The sequence below is a fragment of the Scyliorhinus torazame genome, chromosome 25 (assembly GCF_047496885.1).
Source record: "Scyliorhinus torazame isolate Kashiwa2021f chromosome 25, sScyTor2.1, whole genome shotgun sequence".
NCBI lineage: Eukaryota > Metazoa > Chordata > Chondrichthyes > Carcharhiniformes > Scyliorhinidae > Scyliorhinus > Scyliorhinus torazame.
The window spans coordinates 26,743,700-26,757,931 of NC_092731.1; the positions used below are offsets into that span (position 1 = coordinate 26,743,700).

A 14,232-nucleotide genomic window follows, 5' to 3' on the forward strand; every position below is an offset into this window, starting at 1 on the left:
TGACTGTCTGTGTGGAGTCTGCACGTTCTCCCCGTGTCTGCGTGCGTTTCCTCCGGGTGCTCTGGTTTCCTCCCACAGCCCAAATATGTGCAGATTAGATGGATTGGCCATGATAAACTGCCCCTTAGTGTCCAAAAGGTTAGGTGGGGTTACTGGATTATGGGGATAGGGTGGAGGCTTGGCTAGGGTGCTCTTTTCGAGGGCTGGAGACTCAATGTTCCAAATGGCCTCCTACTGCACTGTAAATTCTATGAATCTACTTCAGTGAGGAGAGCAAGGATAAACACAGAGACATCAGTGAGGAGAGCGGGTATAAAGAGCGAGGTTTCAGTGAGGAGAGCAGGACCATGAAGAGCGAGACTTCAGTGAGGAGAGCGGGGATAAAGAGCGAGACTTCAGTGAGAAGACCGGGGATAAACACTGAGACTTCAGTGAGGAGAGCGGGAATAAAGAGCGAGACTTCAGTGAGGAGAGCGGGAATAAAGAGCGAGACTTCAGTGAGGAGTGCGGGGCCATAAAGAGCGAGACTTCAGTGAGGAGAGCGGGGATAAAGAGCGAGACTTCAGTGAGGAGAGCGGGAATAAAGAGCGAGACTTCAGTGAGGAGAGCGGGAATAAAGAGCGAGACTTCAGTGAGGAGAGAGGTGCCAGAAAGAGCGAGACGTCAGTGAGGAGAGCGGGAATAAAGAGCGAGACTTCAGTGAGGAGAGCGGGGCCATAAAGAGCGAGACTTCAGTGAGGAGAGCGGGAATAAAGAGTGAGACATCAGTGAAGACAGTGGGGATAAAGAGCGAGACTTCAGTGAGGAGAGCGGGAATAAAGAGCGAGACTTCAGTGAGGAGAGCGGGGCCATAAAGAGCGAGACTTCAGTGAGGAGAGCGGGGATAAAGAGCGAGACTTCAGTGAGGAGAGCGGGGATAAAGAGCGAGACTTCAGTGAGGAGAGAGGTGCCAGAAAGAGCGAGACGTCAGTGAGGAGAGCGGGAATAAAGAGCAAGACTTCAGTGAGGAGAGCGGGGCCATAAAGAGCGAGACTTCAGTGAGGAGAGCGGGAATAAACAGCGAGACTTCAGTGAGGAGAGAGGTGCCAGAAAGAGCGAGACATCAGTGAGGAGAGCGGGAATAAAGAGCGAGACTTCAGTGAGGAGAGCGGGGCCATAAAGAGCGAGACTTCAGTGAGGAGAGCGGGAATAAAGAGCGAGACACCAGTGAAGACAGTGGGGATAAAGAGCGAGACTTCACTGAGGCGAGCGGGAATAAAGAGCGAGACTTTAGTGTGGAGAGCGGGAATAAAGAGCGAGACTTCAGTGTGAAGAGGGGGAATAAAGAGCGAGACTTCAGTGTGGAGAGCGGGAATAAAGAGCGAGACTTCAGTGAGGAGAGCGGGAATAAAGAGCGAGACATCAGGTGAAGACAGTGGGGATAAAGAGCGAGACTTCAGTGAGGAGAGCGGGAATAAAGAGCGAGACTTTAGTGTGCAGAGCGGGAATAAAGAGCGAGACTTCAGTGAGGAGAGCGGGAATAAAGAGCGAAACTTCAGTGAGGACAGCGGGAATAAAGAGCGAGACTTCAGTGAGAAGAGGGGGAATAAAGAGCGAGACTTTAGTGTGGAGAGCGGGAATAAAGAGCGAGACTTCAGTGAGGAGAGCGGGAATAAAGAGCGAGACTTTAGTGAGGAGAGCGGGGCCATAAAGAGCGAATCTTCAGAGAGGAGAGCGGGAATGAAGGAATCTGTAATTTATGGAAAATAAAATTTTTATTTAATAAAAGACATTGTGGTATTTTCTTACATGATTTTAATGGAGCAAGGGTACATGTTTGCCCTGGCGCTGGTGGTGAAATTGTAGTTACTGCTGATATTCCTGCAGGTGCTGCAACAGCCACCGCTGGAGCAGCAGGTAACATGGGCTGGATTTGAACACTATCTTCGTCTGATTCATCTGACAAAGTAACTGATTTATTCGTGACATTTGTTCTTGGCTGTGCAATTGCCGATTGTGCCACTAGGTGGGGTGCTTGGGCTGCTTTCTGAGTTTGTGCTGTTTGTTCAAATTTCTGCACAGAAATTTTGCAGTGTTCAGCTAAAACACATCTTTCTTCGATTAACTTGCAATTTTCAAGTTCAATTCGCTCAGTTTTTAATTGCAATTGTCGGTATTTTGACTCCACTTCAACAACTTGATTTTGGAATTCTGTTATTTGAAAAGATAACTGCTGAAGTTCAGAGGTTTTGTTTTGCAAATCTGTCTCAAGTTTGGATTTTGCATCTCGCAATTCTGTTTTAATTTCATCATAATGCTCAAGTTTGGATTTTGCAGCTTGCAAATCTGTTTTAATTTAATCATAATGCTCAAGTTTGGATTTTGCATCTTGCAATTCTTCAACAACAGCAATTGGTTGTTTTTTAGTAGACCTATACTCATCATCACTTCGCTCAGTATTGAATTGCAACTGTTGGTATTTTGACTCCACTTTAAAACTTGATTTTGAAATTCTCCGATTTAAACAGATAACTACTGGAGTTCAGAGGTTTAATTTTGAAAATCTGTTCTAATTTCATCATAATGCTCAAGTTTGGATTTTGCATCTCGCAAATCATCAACAACTGCAATTAGTTGGTCTTTAGTGGACCTATACTCATGATCAAATTTAATTTTTGCAATTGTCTCTTGATGTTTTTGGAGCTGTACCATTACTGCAAAAGACCATTTCATACGTCTTCCACCGTTTAACCGTGTGGTTTAACCCCATGCCTTCTTGATATTATCAAGGGACCACTGTCCTTTGGGGATATCATATTTTGATTCAATTTTTGTAGCAACTTCAGACAGTCCAAATTGTCTACGAATGAAAGATCTAAAATCCCCCAACATATCTTCAACAGAAACATCTGGTATTCCAGCACCCCCCTTGGATGTAGTGGGGAGTAATTTTCTGTCTGCTAAAGGCTCTGAATCTACACTTTGATTTGGATCAGCCATAACCTTTCTTGATCGCTGACTGCTGTTTTATTTTAGTTACTGCAGTGACTAATCTTCCAGTCACGTCTATGATAGTCTGAACGACTGGCACTTGATTTATTTAACACAGTCTATAAAAAAATGTTCTTTTCAAGGGTCGAAATACTGATTGATGTGGCTTTAAGACTTTTAATGGGTGAAAAAGATATTTCTTACCCTAGTCTAGCCGTGGGTTCCGGCTGTCTTCTGGGCCTCCTCCGATTATCTCCGAAGCGTCCCGAAGGTTCCCGACCTCCTCTGATTATCTTCGAAGCTTTCCGTCGTCACCTGGGCCTCCGAAGGTCGTCCTCAGTACTCCCCCCCCCCCCCGCTGCCGACTACGCCAAAATGAAGGAATCTGTAATTTATGGGATCTTAACCTGTCGAACTACGCCAAGTTTGGCGGAAGCTTAGTTGATGAATCAAGTCCTGACGCAATACGACAAGTTGTAAGATTTGTACTATTTCTGGACTATGACAAGTTGTTCGATTCCTTGTATTATTCGACTGTGTATAGTTGAAGGAATTTATATTATCTCTGCTATTCGGTTATCAGTAGCACTTTGCGAATACTGGAACTCAGCAGAAATTTGCAGTATAAACTTCTCAGGTGCCAAAAAGAATTGTTTTATTTGTAGTCGCTTGATTACAATTTGAAAGTCATTTAAAAGGCAATTCGTAGACAATTCGAAGCTTTCAGAGAATTACAGACATTATCTTTCTTTGCTTAGGCAGACAGCTCGAAAGTAACTTTTAAAAGGTCAAAGTCTGGCAATGAAACATGAAGAGCGAGAGAAAGCTAATCTTCAGCTAAACTCAAACTCAAAGTCAAAAGTGGACTAACATCACTGACACAGACTGTTAGGCTGACAGAACCCCCAAAAGACATCTCTAAAATGGAGACTAGAATCAAAGACAGAAATTAAGGACAGACAACACCAAAAGACATCTCCAAAACTAACAGAAAGACAAACTGACAGAATCAAAGGCAGAAATTAAGGACAGACAACACCAAAAGACAACACAGCACAACACCCCCAAAGACAACACTAAAATGGCGGGCGGAAAATTTTCAGTTATACACTTTCATATCTGTTTTAAGTCATCTAATCACACCCCAATATAATCCAAATTGGTTAGGGTTAGACTCAAACACATTTGATTTGATGGCAAGCCGTCCATCTTCAATGTGCAACATCAGCTTTTCTGACCTAGCTGTTATCTGCATTGTGAACAATGGTGCCTTCATGTTGCTGTGTATTCAGTCCCTGTCCTTGACAATTAGCACAAGCAGTGTCAAATTATCTTGCAACTGTGCTATTTTAATGTCACACTGTCTTTAAAAATATGCATTTGCCAGAACAACGGACTTCAGTAAAAGTGAATTATGCTGTATAAATGGGTATTTAAAACTGGGGCTCAACATTTATGCTTAAACAGCTATCTTTTACCTATACTAGTTGTATTCGAAATACCTGGCTTCTACAGGGAATAAAGAGCAAGACTTCAGTGAGGAGAGTGGGAATAAAGAGTGAGACTTCAGTGAGGAGACCGGGATAAAGAGCAAGACGTTAGTGAGGAGAGCGGGGATAAAGAGCAAGACTTCAGTGAGGAGAGCGGGAATAAAGAGCGAGACTTCAGTGAGGAGAGCGGGAATAAAGAGCGAGACTTCAGTGAGGAGAGCGGGAATAAAGAGCGAGACTTCAGTGAGGAGACCGGGATAAAGAGCGAGACTTCAGTGAGCTGAGCGGGAATAAAGAGCAAGAATTCAGTGAGGAGAGCGGGAATAAAGAGCAAGACTTCAGTGAGGAGAGCGGGAATAAAGAGCAAGACTTCAGCGAGGAGAGCGGGATAAAGAGCGAGACGTCAGTGAGCTGAGCGGGAATAAAGAGCAAGAATTCAGTGAGGAGAGCGGGAATAAAGAACGAAACTTCAGTGAGGAGAGCAGGAATAAAGAGCAAGATTTCAGTGAGGAGAGCGGGAATAAAGAGCAAGAATTCAGTGAGGAAAGCAGTGAGGAGAGCGGGATGAAGAGCGAGTCTTCAGTGAGGAGGGCGGGGATAAAGAGCGAAACTTCAGGCAGGTGGGCAGCACGGTAGCATTGTGGATAGCACAATTGCTTCACAGCTCCAGGGTCCCAGGTTCGATTCCGGCTTGGGTCACTGTCTGTGCGGAGTCTGCACATCCTCCCCGTGTGTGCGTGGGTTTCCTCCGGGTGCTCTGGTTTCCTCCCACAGACCAAAGATGTGCAGGTTAGGTGGATTGGCCGTTATAAATTGCCCTTAGTGTCCAAAATTGCCCTTAGTGTTGGGTGGGGTTGCTGGGTTTTGGGGGATAGGGTGGAGGTGTTGACCTTGGGTAGGGTGCTCTTTCAAAGAGCCGGTGCAGACTCGATGGGCCGGGTGGCCTACTTCTGCACTGTAAATTATATAAAATTCTATGAAAGAGCAGACTTCAGTGAGGAGAGCAGGGATAAAGAGCGAGACTTCAGTGAGGAGAGCGGGGATAAAGAGCAAGACTTCAGTGAGGAGAGCGGGAATAAAGAGAGAGACATCAGTGAGGAGAGCGGGGATAAATGTGAGACTTCAGTGAGGAGACCGGGACAATAATCAGCGAAACTTCAGTGAGGAGAGGAGGAGTAAAGAGCGAGACTTCAGAGAGGAGAGCGGAGATAAAGAGCGAGATTTCAGTGAGGAGAGCGGGAATAAAGAGCAAGAATTCAGTGAGGAAAGCAGTGAGGAGAGCGGGATAAAGAGCGAGACTTCAGTGAGGAGAGCAGGAATAAAGAGCGAGTCTTCAGTGAGGAGGGCGGGGATAAAGAGCGAGACTTCAGTGAGGAGAGCGGGAATAAAGAGCAAGACTTCAGTCAGGAGAGCGGGAATAAAGAGCAAGACTTCAGTGAGGAGACCGGGATAAAGAGCAAGAATTCAGTGAGGAAAGCAGTGAGGAGAGCGGGATAAAGAGCGAGACTTCAGTGAGGAGAGCAGGAATAAAGAGCGAGTCTTCAGTGAGGAGAGCGGGAATAAAGAGCAAGACTACAGTCAGGAGAGCGGGAATAAAGAGCAAGACTTCAGTCAGGAGAGCGGGAGTAAAGAGCGAGACTTCAGTGAGGAGAGCGGGAGTAAAGAGCGAGACTTCAGTGAGGAGAGCGGGAATAAAGAGCAAGAATTCAGTGAAGAAAGCAGTGAGGTGAGCGGGATAAAGAGCGAGACTTCAGTGGGGAGAGCAGGAATAAAGAGCGAGACTTCAGTGAGGAGAGCAGGAATAAAGAGCAAGACTTCAGTCAGGAGAGCGGGAATAAAGAGCAAGACCAGTCAGGAGAGCGGGAATAAAGAGCGAAACTTCAGTGAGGAGACCGGGATAAAGAGCGAAACTTCAGTGAGGAGAACGGGAATAAATAGCGAGACTTCAGTGAGGTCAGCGGGGATAAAAAGCGAGACTTCAGTGAGGAGAGTGGGGATCAAGAGCGAGACTTCAGTAAGGAGAGCGGGAATAAAGAGCAAGTCTTCAGTGAGGCGAGCGGGGCCATAAAGAGCGAGAATTCAGTGAGGAGACAGGAGCCAGAAAGAGCGAGACTTCAGTGAGGAGAGCGGGGATAAAGAGCGAGGTTTCAGTGAGGAGAGCGGGGATAAAGAGCGAGACTTCAGTAAGGAAAGCGGGAATAAAGAGCGAGTCTTCAGTGAGGCGAGCGGGGCCATAAAGAGCGAGAATTCAGTGAGGAGACAGGAGCCAGAAAGAGCGAGACTTCAGTGAAGGTAGCAAGGATAAAGAGCGAGTCTTCAGTGAGGAGAGCGGGAATAAAGAGCGAGACATCAGAGAAGACAGTGGGGATAAAGAGCGAGACTTCAGTGAGGAGGGCGGGGATAAAGAGCGAAACTTCAGTGAGGAGACCATAATAAAGAACGAGACTTCAGTGAGGAGGGCGAGAATAAAGAGCGAGACTTCAGTGAGGAGAGCGGGAATAAAGAGCGAGTCTTCAGTGAGGAGGGTGGGGATAAAGAGCGAGACCTCAGTGAGGAGAGCGGGGATAAAGAGCGAGACTTCAGTGAGGAGAGCGGGGATAAAGAGCGAGACTTCAGTGAGGAAAGGGGACAATAAAGAGCGAGATTTTAGTGAGGAGAGCGGGACAATAAAGAGCGAGGCTTCGGTGAGGAGCGCGGGGCCATAAAGAGCGAGACTTCAGTGAGGAGAGCGGGACAATAAAGAGCGAGATTTTAGTGAGGAGAGCGGGACAATAAAGAGCGAGGCTTCGGTGAGGAGCGCGGGGCCATGAAGAGCGAGACTTCAGTGAGGAGAGCGGGACAATAAAGAGCGAGATTTTAGTGAGGAGAGCGGGTATAAAGAGCGTGGATTCGGTGAGGAGCGCGGGGTCATAAAGAGCAAGACTTCAGTGAGAAGAGCGGGAATAAACAGCGAGACTTCAGTGAGGGCAGCGGGGATAAAGAGCGAGATTTCAGTGAGGAGGGCGGGAATAAAGAGCGAAACTTCAGTGAGGAGAGTGGGGATAAGGAGCGAGGCTTCAGTGAGGAGAGCGGGAATAAACAGCGAGACTTCAGTGAGGAAGGCGGGGATAAAGAGCGAGACTTCAGTGAGGAGAGCGGGAATAAAGAGCGAGACTTCAGTGAGGAGAGCGGGAATAAAGAGCGAGTCTTCAGTGAGTAGAGCGGGAATAAAGGCCGAAACGTTAGTGAGGAGATCGGGATAAAGAGCGAGGCTTCGGTGAGGAGAGCGGGGCCATAAAGAGCGAGACTTCAGTGAGGAGAGCGGGAATAAAGAGTGAGTCTTCAGTGAGGAGAGCGGGAATAAAGAGCGAGACTTCAGTGAGGAGAGCAGGAATAAAGAGCGAGACTTCAGTGAGGAGAGCGGGAATAAAGACCGAAACGTTAGTGAGGATATCGGGATAAAGAGCGAGGCTTCGGTGAGGAGAGCGGGGCCATAAAGAGCGAGACTTCAGTGAGGAGAGCGGGAATAAAGAGTGAGTCTTCAGTGAGGAGAGCGGGAATAAAGAGCGAGACTTCAGTGAGGAGAGCAGGAATAAAGAGCGAGACTTCAGTGAGGAGAGCGGGAATAAAGACCGAAACGTTAGTGAGGAGATCGGGATAAAGAGCGAGGCTTCGGTGAGGAGAGCGGGGCCATAAAGAGCGAGACTACAGTGAGGGCAGCGGGGATAAAGAGCGAGACTTCGGTGAGGAGAGCGGGAATAAAGAACGAGATTTCAGTGAGGAGAGCGGGAATTAACAGCGAGACTTCAGTGAGGGCAGCGGGCATAAAGAGCGAGACTTCAGTGAGGAGAGTGGGGATAAAGAGCGAGACTTCAGTGAGGCGAGCGGGGCCATAAAGTGCGAGACTTCAGTGAGGAGACCGGGATAAAGAGCGAGGCTTCAGTGAGGCGAGCGGGAATAAAGAGCGAGACTTCAGTGAGGCGAGCGGGGCCATAAAGTGCGAGAATTCAGTGAGGTGAGAGGGGCCAGAAAGAGTGAGACTTCAGTGAGGAGAGCAGGGATAAAGAGCGAGATTTCAGTGAGGAGAGCGGGACCATAAAGAGCGAGATTTTAGTGAAGAGAGCGGGGATAAAGTGCGAGACTTCAGTGAGGAGAGCGGGAATAAAGAGCGAGACTTCAGTGAGGTGAGCGGGAATAAAGAGCGAGACTTCAGTGAGAAGACAGGGATAAAGAGCAAGACTTCACTGAGGTGAGCGGGAATAAAGAGCGAGACTTCAGTGAGGAGAGCGGGACCATAAAGAGCGAGATTTTAGTGAAGAGAGCGGGGATAAAGAGCGAGACTTCAGTGAGGAGAGCGGGAATAAAGAGCGAGAATTCAGTGAGGAGAGAGGGGCCAGAAAGAGCGAGACTTCAGTGAGGAGAGCGGGAATAAAGAGCGAGAATTCAGTGAGGAGAGAGGGGCCAGAAAGACGAGACTTCAGTGAGGAGAGCGGGGATAAAGAGCGAGAGTTCAGTGAGGAGAGCGTTGATAAAGGGTGAGACTTCAGTGAGGTGAGAAGGACTATAAGGAGTGAGAGCACAGCATGAAAATCTATACTGAGGCACTCAAAGACCCTTATAAGAGAGCCCTGTTCGGATAGCACCTCAGAGCCACTCTGAAGACTCCTGGTGGCCCAGAGGTGCGGAGCCTGGTCTACCCTCACGGCCTCCATAAAGAGCACCTGCCAAAGGACTTAACCAGGAAACACCAAGACTGGTTTGCTGAGAATGACCAGAAGATCCAGGGGTTAATACACCACAAGCTAAAGGCCTTTTCGAACCCAATTCGAGAGCTAGAAATAACTCTGAGAGAACAGAGTGCTGCACGTTCAGAAGGAGATAGGATAGAGTGCGTGACAGAAGCAGAGAAATTGAGACTTCCGATGTCACACTGACTGTTCTCAAAGAATAGGTCCGAGAGGGCAAGAGGTCATTGGAGGGGCATCTGATCAGTGGTCTGATGTACAAAGACATAAGCTGCCACTTGCTCCCAAGCTACAGTGAAGGCTGAAAGTCGGGAAGTGCAGAGCAAAGTGAGAAAAGCCCAAGGTAGCAGAAATGATCCCCAAAATACTGGACGTCTCCTTGAAAGTATTGAGAACACACTCAGGACAAACTCTGTGAGCAAGAGCTTTTCACCTACACAAGGGGGCAGCTGTGCTTTTGCAGCATTTTAAGGCTTTCCACCTGGTTACTTGATTTATATTAATGATCTGGAAGAAGGAACTGAAGGCACTGTTGCTATGTTTGCAGATGATACAAAGATCTGTAGAGGGACAGGTAGTATTGAGGAAGCAAGGGGGGGGCTGCAGAAGGATTTGGACAGGCTAGGAGCGTGGACAATGAAGTGGAAGATTGAATATAATGTGGAAAAGTGTGAGGTCATGCACTTTGGAAGGAGGAATTTAGGCATAGACTATTTTCTAAATGAGGAATTGCTTCGGAAATCAGAAATCAGAAGCACAAAGGGACTTGGGAGTCCTTGTTCACGATTCTCTTAAGGTTAACGTGAATGTTCAGTTGGCAGTTAGGAAGGCAAATGCAATGTTAGCATTCATGTCGAGAGGGCTAAAATACAAAACCAGGGATGTCCTTCTGAGGCTGCACAAGATTCTTGTCAGACCCCATTTGGAGTATTGTGAGCTGTTTTGGGCTGTGTGTAAGAACGAATGTACTGGCCTTGGAAAGGATCCAGAGGAGGTTCACAAGAATAATACCTGGAATGAACCGAATGGCCTCCTTCTGCAATGTATGTTCTCTGAACAACTTGTCGTATGAGGAGCAGTTGAGGATTCTGGGTCTGTACTCGTTGGAGTTTAGAAGGATGAGGGGGGATCTTATTGATCTTACAGGATATTGCGAGGCCTGGATAGAATGGACGTGGAGAGGATGTTTCCACTTGTAGGAAAAACTAGAAGCAGAGGACACGATCTCAGACTAAAGGGACGATTCTTTAAAACAGATGAGGAGGAATTTCTTCAACCAGAGGGCGGTGAATCTGTGGAACTCTTTGCCACAGAAGGCTGTGGAGGCCAAATCACTGAGTGTCTTTAAGACAGAGATAGATTAATAAGGGGATCAGGGGTTATGGGGAGAGGGCAGGAGAATGGGGATGAGAAAAATATCAGCCATGATTGAATAGCGGAGCAGACTCGATGGGCCGAGTGGCCTAATTCTGTTCCCATGTCTTATGGTCTTATTTGTCTGCACTGCTCTGGATCTCCTCTGGATAGTGGAATTGGCACCGATACTGCCTGCCACCTCCTGCTCTGTTCTCCTGCCCATAGCCTTCGAGATAATATGACCACGGTGCTAAATACTCAACCTGCTCCTCACCTGCACAGGGATGTCAGTGCTGTCGTCACCAAACCTGCTTCTTCCACCAGTGCTGGAAGACATAGCACACTACTACCCCAGCAACGAAAATGGGTCAGTAACTACAACTAGCCAAAGGAGAATGTAGTGAGACAGAAAGGAAATGTGCACTCTCTTCGCTCATTGGGAATGGAGCAGGCTGAGTACCTTCATTTTCCACTCTAGCAATCGGTTTCAGGTGGAAGCCTGGTGTATCAATGCAAATTGTGGTCCCAGTACATTTGCCTTTGAATCTACTTTGGTCTGAGTAGGGAGGTTAAATGAAAGCCTTCCAGGAAGTACAAAGGGGACATTAAAAGTAAATAAGGACACATTTCCCTTTTAGAAATTCTCCTCTAGAACATGGAACAGCCAGTGCAGAAGGAGGCCATTCGGCCCATCGAGTCGGCACCGACCCACTTAAGCCAACTCTAGTCAAGCAAAATCGTGACCTCTTCTGCCCTAAACTCCACCCCTGCTGTTACTCCTAAAATTGTGCCCAAAACGTGCCCCCTGCCATTTTGCTGTTTGGTGATGAATCTCCCTTTGGTGTCAGATGGCAGCCTTCAGCCAACCAAGCCTCCTTTACTTGCCGCCTAGAGATCAATTCTTACCTATTTCAGTTAGGCAGATGACTGGCAGCTTGTAAACGGCGCCCAGGAGTTAAAATACATCGTCCGCAAACTTAGGCCAGCAAATATCGTTTTCACTCACTGGGTTTCCTACCCTACCAAACACTACTGGAGATTAAAATCTACCCCAAAGAAAGTGCAGCTTCAAGTTAGGCTCCTAAACCAAAAAGAAGTAACCTTTGCAACATAACTTCTTGTAACTGTTCTTTGACACTGATACGATTAATTCATAATAATAATGATAATCTTTACTAGTGCAATGAAGTTACTGTGAAAATCCCCTAATCGCCACACTCCGGCGCCTGTTTGGGTACACTGAGGGAGAATTCAGAATGTCGAATTCACCTAAGAGTACGTCTTTCGGGACTTGTGGGAGGAAACCGGAGCACCCGGAGGAAACCCACACAGACACGGGGAGAACATGCAGACTCCGCACAGACAGTGACCCAAGTGGCAATCGTACCCGGAACCCGGGTGTTGCAAAGCAACAGTGCTAACCACTGTGGTACCGTGCCGCCCGTTGCGTTAAGGGCTATCATTAGGCCAGTATAAATGCTTTTCTGCTTTTCAAAGCCTACAATTATCCCAGCAGAGATTGCTAAATTCACAGTTTGTGAGTATTGAATATAAGCATTTGATCTTTTTAGATTCAGTATTTGGGGGGATTTAAATGTTTTGAATGAGCTTTGATGAATGTGAGGTTTTTTTAAAGTATGGTTGCTTTAATGGATATTTCGACCTTTATTGTATTTACCTCAACATGGCTCATGGTGGATACTGTGTAAGTTGGTATGGAGTGTGTACAGGAAAAGAGTAGTGAGTGGGGTTATATGGGTTGGCATGGATTGGCATTAAGTTGACCTGGGGCATGGAGGTGGCATAGGGAGTGGGTGGGTAAGTTATGGGATGTGAGGGATGAGGGCGAGAGAGCCTAAAAGTCATGCAAACAACTGGGACACAGTTTAAATAGCCAACCTCAGCACTAGGCAGCCCCTATGGCCGCCTTTGATCTGCATTCCGGGGTAATGGACTTGACTCTACCCTGCACCCAACCCCTGGAGCGAACATTGGGCCCAATGAGAACTTTCTACCGCAGCGAGTGCACCAAGCCAGGAAAATTCCCAACCCATGCTCCCTGCCTCGAGAGATAAAATCCAGGCCAATGACTTTCTTGCAACTCAACTGGTACTTATACTATCTTAATCACCATTTGATAATTATTAACAGTCAATTCCAGGTAAAGTTAACCAGTTTAGATAAGGAACTTATATTGTTACATTGTACCATATTTTTAGCACAGAGTTGAATCTCTTTTATTATCTGTCTCACAGCTGCATTATCAAAGAATGATCATCAAGCAAGTCAAGTATTTGAACAACATGGTCTCAAGATGGGTGGCTGGGGGTGGGGTTAGTCAATAAAGTGTAAACAGAACAGGGGTCTATGGATAGAAGATGACATGGAGTAAAGCAGGATTCTTAAAATCTATCGAATAAATGAATGCATTCAAGAATGTCCTTGCAAACACTTTTGTCTCTTTGTACTTTCAGTGAATTCCTGTGATTGTTTTGTTGCATATAATCACAATTCTATCCCTTAATGATGTTGGTCTTTATTATGAAAACTCCATGTAACTGGCTCTCAAAATACCCCTCATGATTCTCATAAAAACCTTGGGACTTTATCCATAATGTTTTGTTCATTCTTTATTAAAATTTTATCAAACCATATCTGTTTTTGTTAATTTAATTCATGCATTCTTTCCCCTCTTTTCTCCTATGTCTCTTCCTCTCCTGTAGGCGTTGCCCAAGCTGAGGCATATGTTATTCTCTAAGTCTGAATAAAGATTGTAGACTTCCAGTTAACACAAATACTTTATTCAATGGGTTTGTTCTGTTTCCAGAGTTTAACTAGATATAATACAGTCAAGAGGAATGACCAGTGAAGCTAAGGTAAACTGCCTATGCTGAGCTGTCTGTCTGCTACTGCTCACTAGCCTTGTGATGCTGTGGCTGTTACATCTGTGCTGTAGTGCCTGGTGTATGTGCAGACGTATGTACAGATGTACAGATCACTACATCCCCCCCTTTTATTTGACATGTTTTCTAGACTGGCCTCAAGGAAATTGTACATAACAAGTGGTGATAATATGCAAATCTTCACACTGTGAAAATGATAAAAGTAATACAGAAACAATTAACTGTGTTATGAGTCCATCATATTCGCCTTGCGCGTGTGTCGAAGTGTCGTTACAAATCTAGCCGGTCGGGTGCCTTACGGCTTCTGCTGGAGCGTCTTAACGGTGGTAGTAGGGATGATGGTTTGATGTCATCAGGAGTGCTGCCTGGTGTTGTGTGGCGAGGAACGTCCTGTGGACAAATGGACTCGGTCAAGTCCAGTGTGGGAAATACTGGCGTTGTAGGTCGAATCTCTAATAGATCCCGGCGGTTACGGCGAAAGAGTACTCCCACTGACGATTTGACAATGTAGGACCACGGTGGCTCCTGCCTGATCACCGTGGCTAGCTCAGACCATCCGCCTTCTGGTTCCCTGATTCTGACGATGTCACCTATTGTCAGTGATTTGAGTGGGATCGCTTGTTGATCGTAGTATCGTTTTTGTTTGGAGCGGAGTGCCCACATTTTGTCGAGAACTAGTGCGTTGCCGGGGTCTCGGAACTGCATTGCCGGTAGGGTTGTCCGGATGTCTCTGCTGAAGAGCATTTACGCTGGCGACAGTCCTGAGCTCAATGGGGTTACTCGGTACAA

General features: G+C 46.6%; 1 protein-coding gene across 1 annotated transcript in view; it reads left to right on the forward strand.

Annotated features, from left to right (window-relative positions):
• The window catches only part of LOC140402242 (cation channel sperm-associated auxiliary subunit gamma-like), a 317,982-nt gene extending 304,790 nt beyond the window's left edge, over positions 1-13,192 (forward strand). The window contains exon 31 of the mRNA XM_072489871.1: positions 12,796-13,192. The gene's annotated coding sequence lies outside the window, so the exon portion shown is untranslated. The remainder of the gene's footprint in view (positions 1-12,795) is intronic.
• The last annotated feature ends 1,040 nt before the right edge of the window (positions 13,193-14,232 follow it).